General features: G+C 50.6%; 1 long non-coding RNA gene and 1 pseudogene across 1 annotated transcript in view; one reads left to right on the top strand and one right to left on the bottom strand.

The window, feature by feature from the left end:
• LOC149363470 (uncharacterized) overlaps nt 1–16,265 on the top strand; it is a 36,475-nt gene that overhangs the window by 6,098 nt on the left and 14,112 nt on the right. The window lies entirely within an intron of this gene.
• On the bottom strand, nt 10,237–12,488 carry LOC149363472 (membrane metallo-endopeptidase-like 1; annotated as a pseudogene).

Genomic DNA, 16,265 nt, shown 5'->3' with positions numbered 1-16,265 from the left:
AGTGGCATTCTTTCCTTTATGCGCTTGTAACAGGCATTTAATGTCAGCCAACTCTTTTTTAAGGCTGGAAATTTCTCTGTCTCAGGATTGTAGTTGGATCTGAAATTTCTTCTCTTGAGCGTCAATAGATTGGGAGGCCTCTGCTGGCCAGCTCACCTTTTTGTTGGAGTGGCTATCACGGCGTCCGCGGCTCGAGCTTCTCTTCTCATTCCCTGCAGGGTTCCCCAGGGGCGGGAAGGAGCTGGAGTTGTTCCGGCTGTGGCTGCCTCCTTTTCCGGTAGCACCCTGTTCCTTTTTCCTGGGCCTTGACTGGTGTCCATGTAGTGATGAGTCGTTGTCCCCTTCTTTGGGTGTCTGGCTGCCATGGGGCGTTCCTTGTTTGTTCTTGTTGATCAGCCGGAATTTGCAGTTCCGGCTGCCTGTGTTGTGGCCCCCGTTGCATACGATGCAGACAGGTTGGCAGGTTGGCTGTTCTCCCTCAGGTGGGGGCACGGTGTAAGAAGTAGCTTAGGTGACTGAGCGGCGCGGGCTGGGCGCGAAGCGGAGGAGAAGGCGTGGAGTTCTCCTTTCTCCACGCGTCAAGAGAGGGCGCTAGCAACTTGCGCCCGCTGAGACCCCCGCGCGCCGTCTTCGCGCGCGCCTACATCATCGGCTGGTTACCGCTGTGTTGCTGCCACGTGCAGCGTGGCCACGTGGTTGCTGCACACCGTGATTTCTCAACGCATTTTTCACTTGGCCGTCAGGTACGTCTGAACCTTCGGACTGTTTCATGAGCCTGCATAATGGGAAAGTGCTTCGTACTGTTTTGCAACACTGGTTACAAGTCTTGCAAAGAAAAGTACTCGCTTTTCAAGCCGCCAAACGATGAAGCAAGACTTGAAGCATGGAGGCGGGCTATACCTCGTAAAGACCGCATACTCCAAAGGACGGACCGTGTTTGTGAAAAGCATTTCGCTTCTCATTTTATCCTGAAGACGTGGTCTGCGGAAATCGACGGTCATGTGTTGATGTCTGGAACAAGAAGAGCGGGCCTTTCAAAAGACGCTGTGCCGTCAATTTTCGAAGGCGCTCCAAGCAACCTCTCGAAAAAGATTAAAAGCCCTCGAAAGCATGTGAAACGGCTAGCACTTCCTGTGGCTGCTTCTGTGAGTGACCAGAACAGTGACAGCAGCAGCGTGCTGATGTCAGCTAGCAACATAGATGTTTTTCCATCGGGCAGTATGGAAACATCTTCTGAAGACAACGCTTGTGTTGCAAAATCCAGTGAGAATGACTCATCTCACTCATCGTTCGAGCAGCTTTTCAGTGGAGTATCTTGCATTAGCCTACCACAGCCTTCATGGGCAGCGCATCTCATCAATGTAGCAGGAGTGAGGGACGTCGTGTTTATTGACGCCGCGGTAGCGCATAGGACAAGCGACGGATCGTCGGTACTGTTTAACAGGAAGGCGGTGCACATCAAAAGCGACATGACCGTGCAAGTCTACATATTCGACAAGTTGATCGACCCTACTGCAGTGGCCATAAGCCCCTTTGCCACGTCACCCCTTGAAGTTCAAACCATGCTGAAAGTTGTTGACAACACAGATGTCTGTGGGGGAGGACCTAGTTTGAAGGACTTCCCTGATGTGTCCCCTGAATGTGCTTTTGTGGACTGTCAAAAAAATTACCGATGATTACGTTACTTCCTAATGCGAAATTTGAGCACAGCAAATAAGCTGTTTCACCTTTTCGATAGATTGAGGCAAAGAAATCGAGCAACACATGTATGCGCTATCACAGAATTTTTTTTTATTTTTCACACGTATTCGCAATTTCGGCTCGGGCGGTGCACATATACAGATCCGCCGCCACCGATCTGGCTCTCTGATTGCCACCGCACAGGGGTTGCATTGGAGGAGGAGCGAAGAAAGGAATTAAGTTCGAGCCGGCGCTTTGACAACCGGAGACTCGCAGGAAGAGGGGGGAGGGGGGCGGCGTGTACACCCAGCGGCAAACGATGGGGGCAGAAGCGCGCGCAGCAAGCGGACAACACGATAAAGGGAGGAGGAAAGAGATAGCAGCGACTGACTGATGCCGCTGACGCCGATAGCGCTGGGGGGATGAAAGGGGGGCGGAGCTGGTTACGAGGCCGACGACGACGCGAAACCCAGGAACGGACGCCAAAGAGCTGCGCTCTAAAAAAAAATGCATCGTGCGACACGCCTTGTCAGAGTGACGGCATAGGCCGGGAAGAGCGCCAGTTTGCCGCACTAAACCCAAGAGAGACAAAGCAGAGCCGACGTTTCCATACGAGCACCCCTCGGATAGCGAAATAGACGAGCCAATCTCCGGCCGCAAGGCGATGGCGATGCCATGAGCTGCGCGTCCTGAACGCTCTGTCCCCGACAGTACGGCCAACCTATCGGTGCTGTGGAAGCTTTGGATACGCGATGGTGCGATGCTGCCAGTGCTGCTAGGAGGTCCGGTCAGCCTATGTTCCATTTTAACACCTTTGGACGCAGCAGTCTCATTGGCGTAACCGAAAAGAAGGCGCAATCCAAGCCAAGAAGTGAGGATCCTAAACTATAGAAACGCAATCAACGCAAGTGGCAAGTCGGTGCACCGAACGTGATTGCCTAGCTCAGTGTCATTCGACCCGTTCGACCACTGGTTACCGGTAGTGCAGAATGTCCTTTTTTTTCCTAAATTGTTCTCAGTACTCTTGCTGCAGTGTAGTGCAGTTACTCCTGTGGTTTCAGTTATTGGTTGTACTACTGGCACCGTACTGTTATACTGTCATTTTTTGTATTTTATATCTAATTTCTTATTAGAAAGCAGACGGTATTTTTATGTGTTATAAGTATTTATTACCAAACCGGTAAAAATTGTTCTTAACTCACTTTAGGTGCTCTCTTGAAATTTTGAAGCATGGTTTTAAATAAAGCCTCAGTGCAGTATGTAATGGCATCGTGTGTTAGGAAAATAAATGGTTTTGGAAATGCCTACTGTCATTAAGCCTTTTTTTTAGTGCTAGAAGTACAATTCGAACTATTCGCTTCGAAATTATTCGAAGAAAATTGCTATTCGCTTCGAATCAAAAAACCACTATTCGCACACCCCTATTCGGACAGTGAATGCAACCGCTTCTTTTGCACACACACACTCGGTCCATATATATCAAAAACCGTTCTATCGGTTTATCAGACTCTGTCACATTGTATTCCCCTTCCGACTTTTTCCGACTTTTTTGCCTGTTGGCATTTTACTGTCAAAAACAAACCCAACACCACAGTGCGTTTTGATCCTTATGAACGTCAAGAAGTGCGCCTCGGTATTTTCAAATGCTGAGCGAACTCAAAAAAAAATATATGGTGTCGTCTTAACACCGATAGAGTTGAGTTGAGATGCTGTGTTGTGGTTTCTGCCGGCAATTTCTCCACCGTAGCGACACCAACAATAAATTGCTCGTTCCCGGTTGCTGCGTTTTCTATGTTCTTGAGTCTGTGTTGCGTAACCGCGGTGTCTGTGTAATTTCGAATAGCTCCCACGTACAGGGATGCTCTCTCGAATGATAAGCTTGCATGGTGTTATAGCGGGACAATCTTTAGGGCCAAGCAACCCTGAGCTACCATGTGTCACGTGTTGGCGGCTTTCCCGCCAGTCTGTACCCTGCCACCAGCAATAAAGGACGTAACATATAATTGGCGACGAGGTAAAAATGGCAACTGCGCTGGGCACGATTGAGGAATTCGTTCCAACAGAGGCGACGTCTTGGCCCTTGTATTTGGAGCGCCTCGAATTTTTCTTTCAAGCAAACGACATCGACGGTAACGAGAAGAAGCGAGCAACGCTCTGCAGCGTTTGCGGCCCAGCAACGTATGCCATCGTTCGCTCCCTTTGTTCTCCGGATGCGCCGTCGGCCGTGGCCTACGATGAGATCGTCAGGCGTCTCTCAAACCACTTCTCGCCGCGACCGTCGGTGACAGTACAGCGTTTCAAGTTTGGCACACGTCAACAGCAGCCCGGTGAGTCAATTGCCGACTACATCGCAGAATTGCGACGTCTCTCGGAACACTGCGATTTCGGTGCGTCGCTCGATGACATGTTGCGCGACCGGCTAGTGTGCGGGGTGCGAAGCGAGACCCTTCAGCGTCGGTTGCTGGCGGAGCCGGAGCTTACGTTTGCTACAGCTCGGGAGAAAGCCATTGCAATGGAATCTGCGCAGCGACAGACCGAGCAAATTCGCGGCAGTGCCGCATCGTGTGAAGTTGGCAGCGTGAGCGGGCAGCGTTTCGACCCGTGTGTTGCGAAGGTCTCTGCGCCAGTGACAGCCAAGGAGGGTACCCATAAGCAGGCTGGTTCGCCTGGAAGCACAAGCGTATGTTTCCGCTGCAAGGGTGCGCATTCGCCAAGCAGTTGCCCATTCATGAATATGCAGTGCCACTTCTGCAAGCAACGAGGGCACATAGTGAGAGCATGCAGGAGGAAGGCGGCAGCTCGCGCTTCGGCTGAACCCAACTCTCAGAACAAAAAACGGGCCAGTGGAGGCCGTCACAAGAATGCTGCGTCGGACGTTTACGACGTGTTCGTGCTGTCTGGTGAAGAGCCAGCCGTGAGAGTGGAAGTGCGCGTCAACGGAAGTCCCCTAGAGATGGAGGTGGACTCTGGTGCAGAGTGTTCAGTCATCAACGACCGGACTATGCAGAAGCTGCGAATATCGAAAAGGGCGTTGCGCCCAAGTACTCTTCATCTCCGAGCTTACAATAACAAGGAACTACGAGTGTTGGGTGAACTGACCGTGAAGGTGGAATTCAAGGGGCAGGAACATCGCCTGCGATTGGTGGTGGTTAAGGGTGCTAGTATCGGACTTCTCGGTCGGGACTGGTTCAAGTCTTTGGGAATAAGTCTGAGTGGTGTTCACAGTGTGTACGAGCCGAGTCGAACTGGCAGTAGGGGAACAACAGCCTTGCTCAAGAAGTATTCTTCAGTCTTTGAGCCTGGACTTGGGACAAGTAAAGGGCCTCCTGTACGCATAGAGGTGAACCCGGCAGCTCCGCCGCGATTTCTGAAGCCACGACAAGTACCGTTTGCATTGAGACCGAAGGTGGACGAAGCACTGGACAAGTTGGTGAGCCAAGGCATTTTCCAGCCTGTGCGGCACTCGAAGTGGGCAACACCTGTCGTTCCAGTTGTCAAAAAAGATGGATCGATAAGGATCTGTGGGGACTACAAGAGCACAGTCAATCGTGTAGTGCAGTGGGAGACGTATCCCCTGCCGACACCGGAGCAGCTGTTTGCCAGGCTGGCAGGTTGCTCGAAGTTTTCAAGGCTAGACCTCGGACAGGCGTATCAACAGAAGACTGTTGATGAAGAAACAGCTGACTTGTTGACGGTTACAACACATCGGGGACTGTTCCGCGTAACCCGTCTTCAATTTGGCGTGGCAGTGGCAGTGGCTATCTTTCAGAGGTACATGGAAGAACTGTTGCATGGAATTGATGGTGTTCTTGTGTTCTTGGATGACATCTTGATCGGTGGAAAGGATGAGGTGCAGCACAATGCTCGTTTACAAGAAGTGCTCAAAAGAATTCATGAAGACGGTCTGCGACTAAAGTTTGACAAATGTCAATTGGGTGTTGAGGAAGTGTGTTACTTGGGATTCCGTGTGAACTCTGCAGGTGTGCAGCCGACAGAAGACAAGGTGCGTGCTATTCACAAGGCCCCAGAGCCGACATGCAAAAAGGAACTTCAAGCCTTTTTAGGAGCTCTGAACTTTTACAACAAGTTTCTTAAAGGAGCAGCTCATGCCTTGGAGCCACTGTACCGGCTGTTGGACAAGGGTCGCGAGTGGCGTTGGAGGGAAGCTGAGGCGGAAGCATTTCGCCAGGCGAAAGATCTGCTACAGTCATCACATGTTCTGGTGCACTATGATGTCAACAAACCCCTAGTGCTGGCCTGTGACGCATCCCCGTACGGACTGGGTGCTGTGTTGAGTCATGTGTGCGAAGATGGCAGCGAGAGACCGGTTGCATATGCGTCGAGAACTATGAGTGCGGCAGAACGGAATTATGCCCAGACAGACCGAGAAGCGCTCGCCATCGGCTTTGGCATAAAGAAGTATCATCAGTTTCTATATGGGAGACATTTCAAAATTGTGACAGACCACAAACCTCTCTTAGGACTGTTGCACCATGCCAAGCCCATTCCCCAGGTGCTATCACCACGGATGCTGCGTTGGACCCTCATGTTATCGGCTTATGACTATGAAATTGAGTATCGACCAGCGGAGAAGCTTTCCAATGCTGATGCATTCAGTCGTTTACCACTGAGAGCCAGTAGGGCAGAGGAAGAGGAGCAGCGTCTTGGGGAAGTAGGGATGCTGGAAATGGCGCCGGAAGTAGCATGGAACTCTAGGAAGGTGGCAAGATTCACGTCAAGGGATAAGCTGTTGGCTAGAGTCTGCAATTGGGTGCAGCATGGGTGGCCAGAGGGTAAGCTGCCAGAAGAGTTTGCAGCGTTTGTGAGCCGCAAGCATGAACTGTCGGTGTACCAAGGTTGTTTGCTGTGGGGCAGTCGTGTGGTCATTCCAGAGCCAGCTCGACCGTATGTCATGGACATTCTTCACACAGCTCATCCAGGAATTGTCAAGATGAAGGGGCTTGCCAGAGGAGCCGTGTGGTGGCCAGGAATCGACAGAGATGTTGAGAAGAAGGTGAGAGACTGTGCACGTTGTCAGGAATCCAGGTCAGCGCCAGCAGCTGCAAAGATTCACCCTTGGGAATTCACCAAGCGTCCTTGGACAAGACTACACATCGATTTTGCTGGGCCCTTCCAAGGTAAAGTTTTCCTCATTGTGGTGGACTCTCACTCAAAGTGGTTGGAAGTGTGCCGGATGAATTCCATGTCGACAGCTACAGTTTGTGCGAAGCTTCGTTTCCTTTTTGCTACCCATGGCATTCCAGAAACTGTTGTTTCTGATAATGGCACTGCCTTTTGTTCGGAGGAGTTCAGAGACTTCATGTGCCGGAATCAAATCCGACATGTGACCGTTGCCCCATATCACCCTTCTTCGAATGGTCAAGCAGAACGCATGGTGCGCGAAACCAAGGGAGTACTCAAGCGAATGGTTGGAGGCGATATCGACACACGTCTGGCTAGGTTTTTAATGACCCAGCATATCCTGCCTCATGCTACAACAGGCAAGAGCCCGGCCGAATTGCTAATGGGCAGGAAACTTTCAACTGTGTTAGAGCGTCTGCATCCTGACCTGCAGTCCAGTGTGCAGCAGAAACAAGAGCAGGTGATGCAGCGCCGTAGCCAGGCAGTGCGACTGTTTGATGTGGGGGATCGAGTGTTTGTGCGCAACTATCTCTATGGGCCCAAGTGGTTGCCGGGCATTGTGGATGCTGTCACAGGACCAGTGTCGTACTTGGTCGTCACCAAGGACGGTCGTCGATGGAGACGTCATGTTGACCAACTCAGAAGTCGTTCTGCCAGCTACGCATTGGACAGTTTCGCTTCTGGGATGTGTGAAGAGGAGGAACCGCTGGTTGCTTCCCCGGCAGGGTGTTCCGGGCTTGGCATTCCTTCAAGCCTAGAGGACCCTGGAAGACGGGACCAAGGAGAAAGACTGGAGGAGGCTGCAGCGCCCAGTACCGAATCTGCTTCCTGTGGTGAGGACCGTGAAGCGAGTGCTTCCCTTCAAGTCCAGCGACCACAGCGCCAACGCAGCCGCCCTGCGTATCTGAAGGACTTCGTGACGTAGGGGGGAGGAGTGTTATAGCGGGACAATCTTTAGGGCCAAGCAACCCTGAGCTACCATGTGTCACGTGTTGGCGGCTTTCCCGCCAGTCTGTACCCTGCCACCAGCAATAAAGGACGTAACACATGGTGAAGGATATCTGCCAGATAAGCACTCTAAACACGTGAGCGCCGTAGTTATACAAGTAAATTTGCGTTTAAATCTATGAAGAACAAAATTTGGACACTTCACAGGTGACCCGGATTGAAACTTTCGCTGGGTCATCCTGAAAACGCCCTTACGAGGCGCCAATAACAAGGACGCCGACAACCTTCGACTGGTTCATTTCGTGGCTTGTCCTTTTTAACGACGAACAAAATCTCCAACTGGTTGGTCGTCATCCATGCGACCCGAGTACGAGGCGCACAAGCCATGGGCATTCACCTCAATAACTCCTTTACTAGAATCGCAAAGGTACTCTGCGGCAGCGAATTGCGAAGAGGTTCTTGAAGGAGTTTTGATGCCAAGAACTCGTCTTTTTGCTATTCCTTTCTTCGTGCACTCTCATGTAGTGGCATCTACAGCAACACGGTTATGGTCGTTCAGTGCGACCCGCTAGCCGGGAGTTGGGGTTATGAAGTTATGAAGAACGAGAAGGCTTAGTAATTCGCTCGATCATTATGGACACTAAAGCGGACGGAAATCCATGTATCGCACAACGATAACACTAAGGATCATTTCTCAGCAATATAAACCTTCTTAGCCTTGATGACTCAAGCCTCTGTCTGATGGCACGATATGCAGTATAGGTTTTATGTGACGACCTATGTGCATAAGCTATCGAGATGGTTCCTGTGCGCCTGAATGCAAGGAGACCTCTCGGAGCCTTTGACTAAAATTTGAGCTTGGGTTAGATGGTTCATATTTGAAACATTAGAGGGCAGCGCAAAAAAAAAAAAACGGCACTGAACACAGCAGAGTCCACAGAACACAGCAGCGTCCTGCATTCCGCGTGAGGCTTCCTAGACCTTAGCAACTGACGTCTTAGCCAATGTCCCTTCACGCTCTTGGTCTGTCGCCCTTAATATATGGACAGAATACTTAATCTTAACGTGTCTTTGGCACGCCTTTTATGTGATATGGTTTTGATGACCCGCCTCGGCTTACTTGACCAGCACCGCATCCGCTGACGTGAGCTTTTCCACGCGTTTTCTTTTCGCTGAATAGTGTCTAAGCATACACATTTGAAAGACCCCTTCCAAGCAGTTATGCGTACTCGCTTCAAGGCTTCCGCCGGCGTCACAGAGCACGCCGTCGACACGTATATAGTGTGTCAAGCCTGAGCATCATTAAAACCCGTGTATACGCCTGCAGCTGCCCATTTGCTGTTCAAGGCGTTTTAGACCTTTTTCCATTTCCAGGCTTCATAAACGTCCCCTCGCTAGGCTTGTAAACAGCGACGCTTACACTACGACTTACAAGCGGGAGGTTATGTAACAGCTGCGTATTCAGAGGGGCCATTCTGAGATCTCCACGATATATCGTCAGCATTCGCGTGAGCGGCGCCAGCTCCTATACATTCCAACGCTTCCTCTGCTATTGCACCGGCTTACGCTTGAGCACAAAGGACGCCACAGGGCTTGAAAAACAAATGGGCCATGGTTGAGGGTTTACCGTTCAAAAATAAAGGCTCGAGTCCGTCGTTTTGATTATAGCATATATCTTGCATCGTCATTATCAACAAGTAGCAGCTGTCAAACGTGTTGCAAATGACATTGTTGTGCAATATGTAAGGTCCGGTAGAGAGCTCCACGCATCCCTACGTGAAATATCAGTTAAGCCCACAGAAAACACGTGTGTATATCATTAAATGTGCTCGTTTAAAATGAGACTGGCAACAGGACTCTTTTAATCATCCGCGAGAATCACACGGGTACCTTGCGAATGAATACGTTGAATTTTTTAGTTGGGTAGCCTAAAAGCAACATTACCAGGTAATTTTACGCAGATGACTGATCATTTACTTTAGCTGCTCTACTAACGTCACAAAGGTGTTCCACGTGACAGATCCGGAGCACCAGCTTATAAACAACTCCAACAGATATCTCGCATTAATTGAACAGCCACGGGTAGTGAACTGGCTGGACGGGAAGGAACAATGCGCTAAGCTGAATGTCCCACTGTTGCGTTGTTATCCCGAACATAAAAGTGCATTGCAAGCAAGCACCAAGGTAGCGCCGCCAGCAGGTCAACGCATGCGTAGTAGAGTCACAAAAACGTCTAAGTTCACGAGTTAACATGCGAATCACATGCGGCAAATCTTCCGTCCGCAGAGCACGTGGAGTATAGCACATGTGCACAACGATCACGGCTGACTGCTTGTGTACATCGGTCAGTGCACCATCAGGGATTGAAGTACTATACACAGGTTTCTTTTTGCATAAAGAAGAAAACGAAAAATTAGACGGTAGCCTTAAAGTATGCAAATCTCATCGGTGCCATGAGCGATGCCCTCATAGGTTGCACTTTTTTCCAGGGTTCATGAAGGAGCCCTCGGGACAGCGAAACGCGCGCGCGAATTCCTTCATATGTCGGAGGGGACCATTGACGCGGTTCGACGCAGGACTGTGCTCTTCGCTATCTCCCCGCGTCGCCTCCTGATTCACATTCTCGCAAAAGTTGTAGCCGTAGTAGATAAAGAACAGCTGCCTCTGGTCAAACTGTGGCGCTTTGGTGAAGTAGAAGTTGAGGCCTTCCTTCTGTGTCCACTGGTCGAAGGCCTGAATAGCCAGCTTGGCGGCCATAAGGTCCAGCATGTCCGAAGCTGATGTCTTCTCCCAGTCGACACGCGAGCTCGCCCCGTATCCACTAGCCGAAGCTACCATCTCGGCGTAGCTCTGCTGCAGGCATCCGCGAAGGTTTTCAAATACCGAAGCCGGGTCGGACGAGCTGGCGTTGTAGTAAAATCCGTAGGATAGCGAATACACGTATCCCAGGATGACCCGATAGATGCGGACACCTGCGCGCGCTATGTGAAACGCGTACATCCTCGGGTCGCCAGACATGGAAGGGTCGAAGACTGGCAGCGGTATCTCTAGATGCCTGAAAGGGGAGCCGAGCGTAGGCCACGTCCGCAGAAAGCCATGGTTCCAACCCGTCCGGAGGTCTTCGTCTTCGGCCGTCTCGACGGGACCCCTTTTCCGATTAACGGCACGCTGAAGCCAGAAAAAAAAGAAAGATGACAGCGAGCTGCTGGAGTCTTCCTTTGTGAAGCCGGCGAAGTACTTCTCCCGGAAGGTCCTGTTGAAGAAGCGCTGAGGCATCAACGGCTCCCAATCGACGACAGCAAGCCGCCCAGCGACGTGATCCGCAAACTCCCTCGAGAACCGCCGGCTGAAATCTCCGCGGAGGAACGCGAAGAGAGTGGCATTGAGGTGTTCCATGACGATAAACTGGAGCACCTTCCAGGTCAGCTTGGTTACGGAGCGGTCATACGCGAGCAACATTACGAGCGTTGGTTCGAAGCGGTCCAGGAGCCGGAGACAGTACTGACCCGCCGGTAGAGGTTCCGGAAAACGTGGGTTCCGGCCGTAGGCGATAAAAGCCAGGTGGTGACGAAGCGTGGCGTTGTCGACAAGTGGAGATAGAGCCATGCAGATACGAAAGGCCAGGTAGTTCAAAAAGTCGGCCTTTCTCAGAGCCTGCTGCACTTTGTCGCTGAAGCTGACCAGGTACTCGAAGTTGGACGTCTCCACAAATTGGTTGAGCGCGACCATTTTCTCGCCGAACGCTTCCTGGGCGAGAAGAGACCAGTGCAGGACGCGGGAAGGTGGTAGGCGGTCGAGGTGCATCGTCGTGCACTCGCTCAGTGGTCGCCGCAGTCCGGAGCTCTCTTAGGCGCGCCTCGCCTCGCCAGGTCCATCTCGACGGCGGCGACGTTCGTGGCCATGGGTTTGTGGAGGTGGTCCATGAGTACCTTGTGCGCCTTGGACAGGAAGAGGAAATAAGCTAGTGGCAGGCCGTCGGCATGACCGACGAGCAGCTTGGGTTCGGCGATGGAGATGACTGGATGCGCCGCGTCAGGGTGCTCCACGACGGCCAAGTGGAACAAGCTGTCCTCTCCCAGAAGCCTGTGGAGACTACCTACTTTGGAGGATATGTCGGCAGCCAGCACGCGGTCGGACGCCGAGTATGGCCAACGTTGCAAGCCTATCATGTAGAACAGCATAGTGATGAGGTCCCCGAACAGGCCAACGGGCGGGTCGACGCAGGTGTCGAACAAGAACTTGGCCGCCGGCAGCTCGCTGTTCTTCCAGCCCAGAACACTGAGCAGGAAACGTGAGTATGCGTCCAGGATATCGTAGTCTACGGAGGTCCTGTCCTGAGTGCTGCTCGGCTGGTGCCTGTCCATCCAAGTCGAACAGACGTAGGTGTAGAAGTCGTCGCACGGGTCCGCGGACGTGTTGACGGCGCCCAGGATGCGCCTGGCTTCGCGGTCGCACTGCCGCGACGCGCAGAGGTCGCGGTGAGGCTCACCGTCGTCGATTTCGCCGGTCGAAGGCGGCAGTAGTGTGGACGCGTTCTCGACCTCTTCGTCGGTGGAGTTGAACAGTATGTAAAAAGGCTTGGGCCGTTTAGGCACTACCAGATAGCTTAGCAGGCCCATGGCCACGATGGTGAGGACGATGAGCAGAGTTGCGAAAACGGCGTAGTTGCAAACGCAAGTGTATCGCCGAGGTGCTATAAGCGTTTGCGTATCCAGCATGTCGCTCGGGTTAGAACCTCGCGACTTAGGCCTGGCGTTTACCGGCGGCCGTAGGCGCACGCTCTCTTCTTCTTCTTCTTCTTCACCATAAGAAAATGGCACATACCCACGCGGGGGGATTGGCCAAGGTGCGGTGGTGAATGCCAAGGAGGTATGAGTGCGGGAAAAAAGCTAAGTAAAATAGTAGAATGTTTGAAATCAGAAAATATGTATGAATTGTTAGAAATGTTAATAATAACCAAATTAGATACATCACAAAACAAACTAAAATACGCTTTTGGACATTCAGTGGAATTTTATATGGATTTAACAGGGTAAGCGCCCAGTTGCAATGATGTAATCATGAAGGTAGCCGCAAATAGTGCTTAACGAAAATCCCGTGGCGCTCGCACCAAACGAGAGCAGAACTGGTAAAGACAAAGGGAGTCCTAACCTCGAAAGAGGGTCTTCCAAATACTGTTTTCTCTGAAAAGCGAACCGCCGGCAAGAGAGGAGATAATGGTCAATTGATTCAACTTCTCCGCATGTGTTACAAAGGTTACTCGTAGCGAACCCGCATCTGCATAAGTACAAGTTGAGGTGGGGGATTCTGCATCGCAGAAGCGTCATGGACACCTCACACCGCCTTGTCTTACATGATCGAACATTCCATGGGAACTTTAAATGTTGAAAGTCCACGGTATTCAGCAACGGATCACCCAAGCTGGCTGAGATATGTTGGAACCGCTGGAAACGGGAGGTCTCCAACATAATAAGGTGCGGTACGGGATATATTACAGGGGCAGTTAGAGCTGACCTTGCCAAAAAATCGGCCACCTCGTTGAAATAGATTCCCGAATGACCAGGTACCCAGACAAAGCGGACCTCCCTTACTGTGCGCGGAACAAAAAACCTAAGGGAACGCATCAATAGAGAGGAGCCGGAAGTTTGGAGAGCGACTAAAACTGAAAGGCAGTCTGCAAGGATAAGTACCTGTGCTACATGCGTCGGAATTTTAAGAAGAGCCAAACCGAGTGCCAATAACTCTGCAAAGAATACAGAAGTGTAATCCGGGATACGAACGGAATAGCTGAAAGCCAGATCCTGTGAATATATCCCAATTGCCGCCTTCTCACAGCTCCCGGAAGCATCGGTGGAGAGAACAGTATGATCAGGAAAATGCTGTAAGTGCTCAGCCAGAAGACCATTTAGGATATTTGCGGGCATGTGTTTTGCATGGGATGGAAAGATATGGTCGTAACAGAAGACGGGATCAGCCAGCGTGTCAGCAACTCGTTGCAAGGAGGTCAGATCGACCTGAAGCGTGGCCAACAGGTTCTGCGTAAACCGAACTTGCGGGAGCTGATAACGTGGCCAATGAGCAGAGAAAAACAGGTGAGGGTGGGATAGAAAAATGGGAGCATTGACACCGGGGGCCGGGTCAAAGGACCTGAGGAAAGTTCGCACCGTGAGTAGTTGGAAGCGGGAATATAGATCGGGAATACGGGCTTCCAGATAAAGGAGAGCATTGGAAGCCGATCTTGGGAGCCCTAGGCATAGCCGTAGGGCACGCCTTTCCAGTAAGGCTAAAGGCTGCAGCTTATAGTTTGCGCTGCCAGAGAATAAGACGCAGCCGAATTCCAGAATTGGTCTCATATAAGCCTTATAGAGTAACAGTAAGGTGTCGCGACGCATGCCAAAATTTTTATTGCCTATCCGTGTCAGCCGGCCTAGAGCACGTTCGCCTTTAATAACATTATTCTTAATATGCTGGCGCCAGTCCAATCTTGGGTCGTAAATAATACCTAGGTATTTAACCGACTCCACCTGCGGAATTGGGGTGTTACGGTAGACTAGCGAGATGTACAAAGGGGTGTCTGGAGGAAATACCAGCACGCCGCACTTGCTCACATTAAGTGATAAACTGATTTGGTCCAACCAATCTTCAAGAGCAGTCAGGTATGCCTGCAAAGACTGGTAAAGCGCATGAATATCCTTTTCTGTGGCGAAAAAAGCTATATCGTCTGCGTATACAAATACTGTAATGTTGGGATGAATGGGGATGTCTCGAACCAATATGTTAAATAGCAGCGGTGACAGAACAGATCCTTGCGGCACACCTCTGGATTGGACATAAGTATTAGAACAGAAAGATCCGTCTGTACAGAAGAACATTCTGTCTTTTAGAAATTCACAAATCCAGGCATAAATGTAGTGCGGTGGATGTAGCTGTGCAAGTTTGTTAAGAAGGACCGTGTGTTCCACGCTGTCATAAGCCTTAGCAACATCAAGTGTCACCAAGGCCGAAACTTCCCTCTTGCGCATCGAAAGTCTGATTCGGCTTTCTAGATCCACATGCGCGGTCCAAATGGAACATCCCCGACGAAAGCCAATCTGCGCAGAGCTAAGGCCATTTACGGCTTTAACGTGCTTTGATAGACGACTATGCACTACTCTTTCGATCAACTTGACTAAATTTGAGGTTAAAGCAATTGGCCGTATATTGTCTAATTGGAATCCATTCTCTGCATTCTTCAAAAGCAAAATTATTTTCGCAATCTTCCATCTCTGAGGAATCCACGTGTTTTCTAATGACGCGTTGACGATATCTAGAAGATGAGTGGTGAAGTCTTCCGCTAAAATCTTCAACATACCCACAGTAACCCCATCAGATCCAGGGGCAGCAGAATGCATCGAAGAAACAATTGGTAGGAGCTCCGACAGAGCAACCTCAGTATAGTCCGAGCTTAGGGCGAGTGTGAGTAATGGTTCTGTTTTCTGCATCTGAAAACGCAAAGCCAGCCCCTGAGCGATTTGTTCAAGGTTTTCCTTAGCCTCCTGAGGAGACAACACTATTGACTTAGTGCAGTTGGCGGCCAGAGAGTTCTTATTGCGCGCCATGAACCTATACAGAGCCTTCCTATTTTGGGGACTTGAGAGATAAGTGTTTAACTTTTGATTATATTCCTCTTTGGCTTTTTTGACAGTTCGTTTGAAAGATGCAGAGAAGAACTTATAATTTATCCAATTAGCTGGGCTCTGATTATAGGAAAGGCTTTTCCAGGCAGCTTTGCGACGACGATATGCCTTCTCACACTCCTCCGTCCACCATGGAGACGGCTGTCTGTCAGGAGCTGAAGTGCACACAGAAAATATAGAATGCTCGGCAGCATCTTGCAGAAAGGAAAAGGACTGCTGAGCTCTTTCTGCTCGACTCGAGCTAACTATAGATGGAAGTGAGGCAGACATTAATTTTTTGTATGAAATGTGATTTACAAATTTCATTGTCGCCCCACTTTTTCTGAGGGGAGATGTTAGAATGTTAAAAGTTATTGGAAAGTGGTCACTAGATGAACCCGAGTCCTCTGTGGACCATGCAGATACCCCAACCCCACGAGTAACTAATGTTAAATCTATGACTGAACGGTAAGCTCCTCGCATAAAGGTTACAGCTCCGGAATTGCAGCAGCGCACTGCATGCGTGGCCATCCATGACCAAAGAAGCTGGCCGCAGGAGTCTGAACTACTACCCCAGGTACTGTGGTGCGAATTAAAATCTCCTGCGATGACTATACTGTTTGCGTTGCTAAGTAAGCTATCCAAACTGTCAGTCCTGTGTACGCCTACAGGGAAGTAGACGTTTGCAATAGTAACTTTTGCGCACTGTGGAAGTGAGATGTCGACTGCCAACAGTTCACAGTCAGGAAGCATAATTTTGTTCGAAATAGAGGCCCGGTGACACTTCCTCCTTTTCTTCGCTCTTGCGAAACTGCTGCCACTTGCGTTCAATAACGTCCT

The sequence above is a fragment of the Amblyomma mixtum genome, chromosome 2, assembly GCF_055824585.1.
Source record: "Amblyomma mixtum isolate Tamu chromosome 2, ASM5582458v1, whole genome shotgun sequence".
Taxonomy (NCBI): domain Eukaryota; kingdom Metazoa; phylum Arthropoda; class Arachnida; order Ixodida; family Ixodidae; genus Amblyomma; species Amblyomma mixtum.
This window is presented reverse-complemented; position numbering and strand designations above follow the sequence as displayed.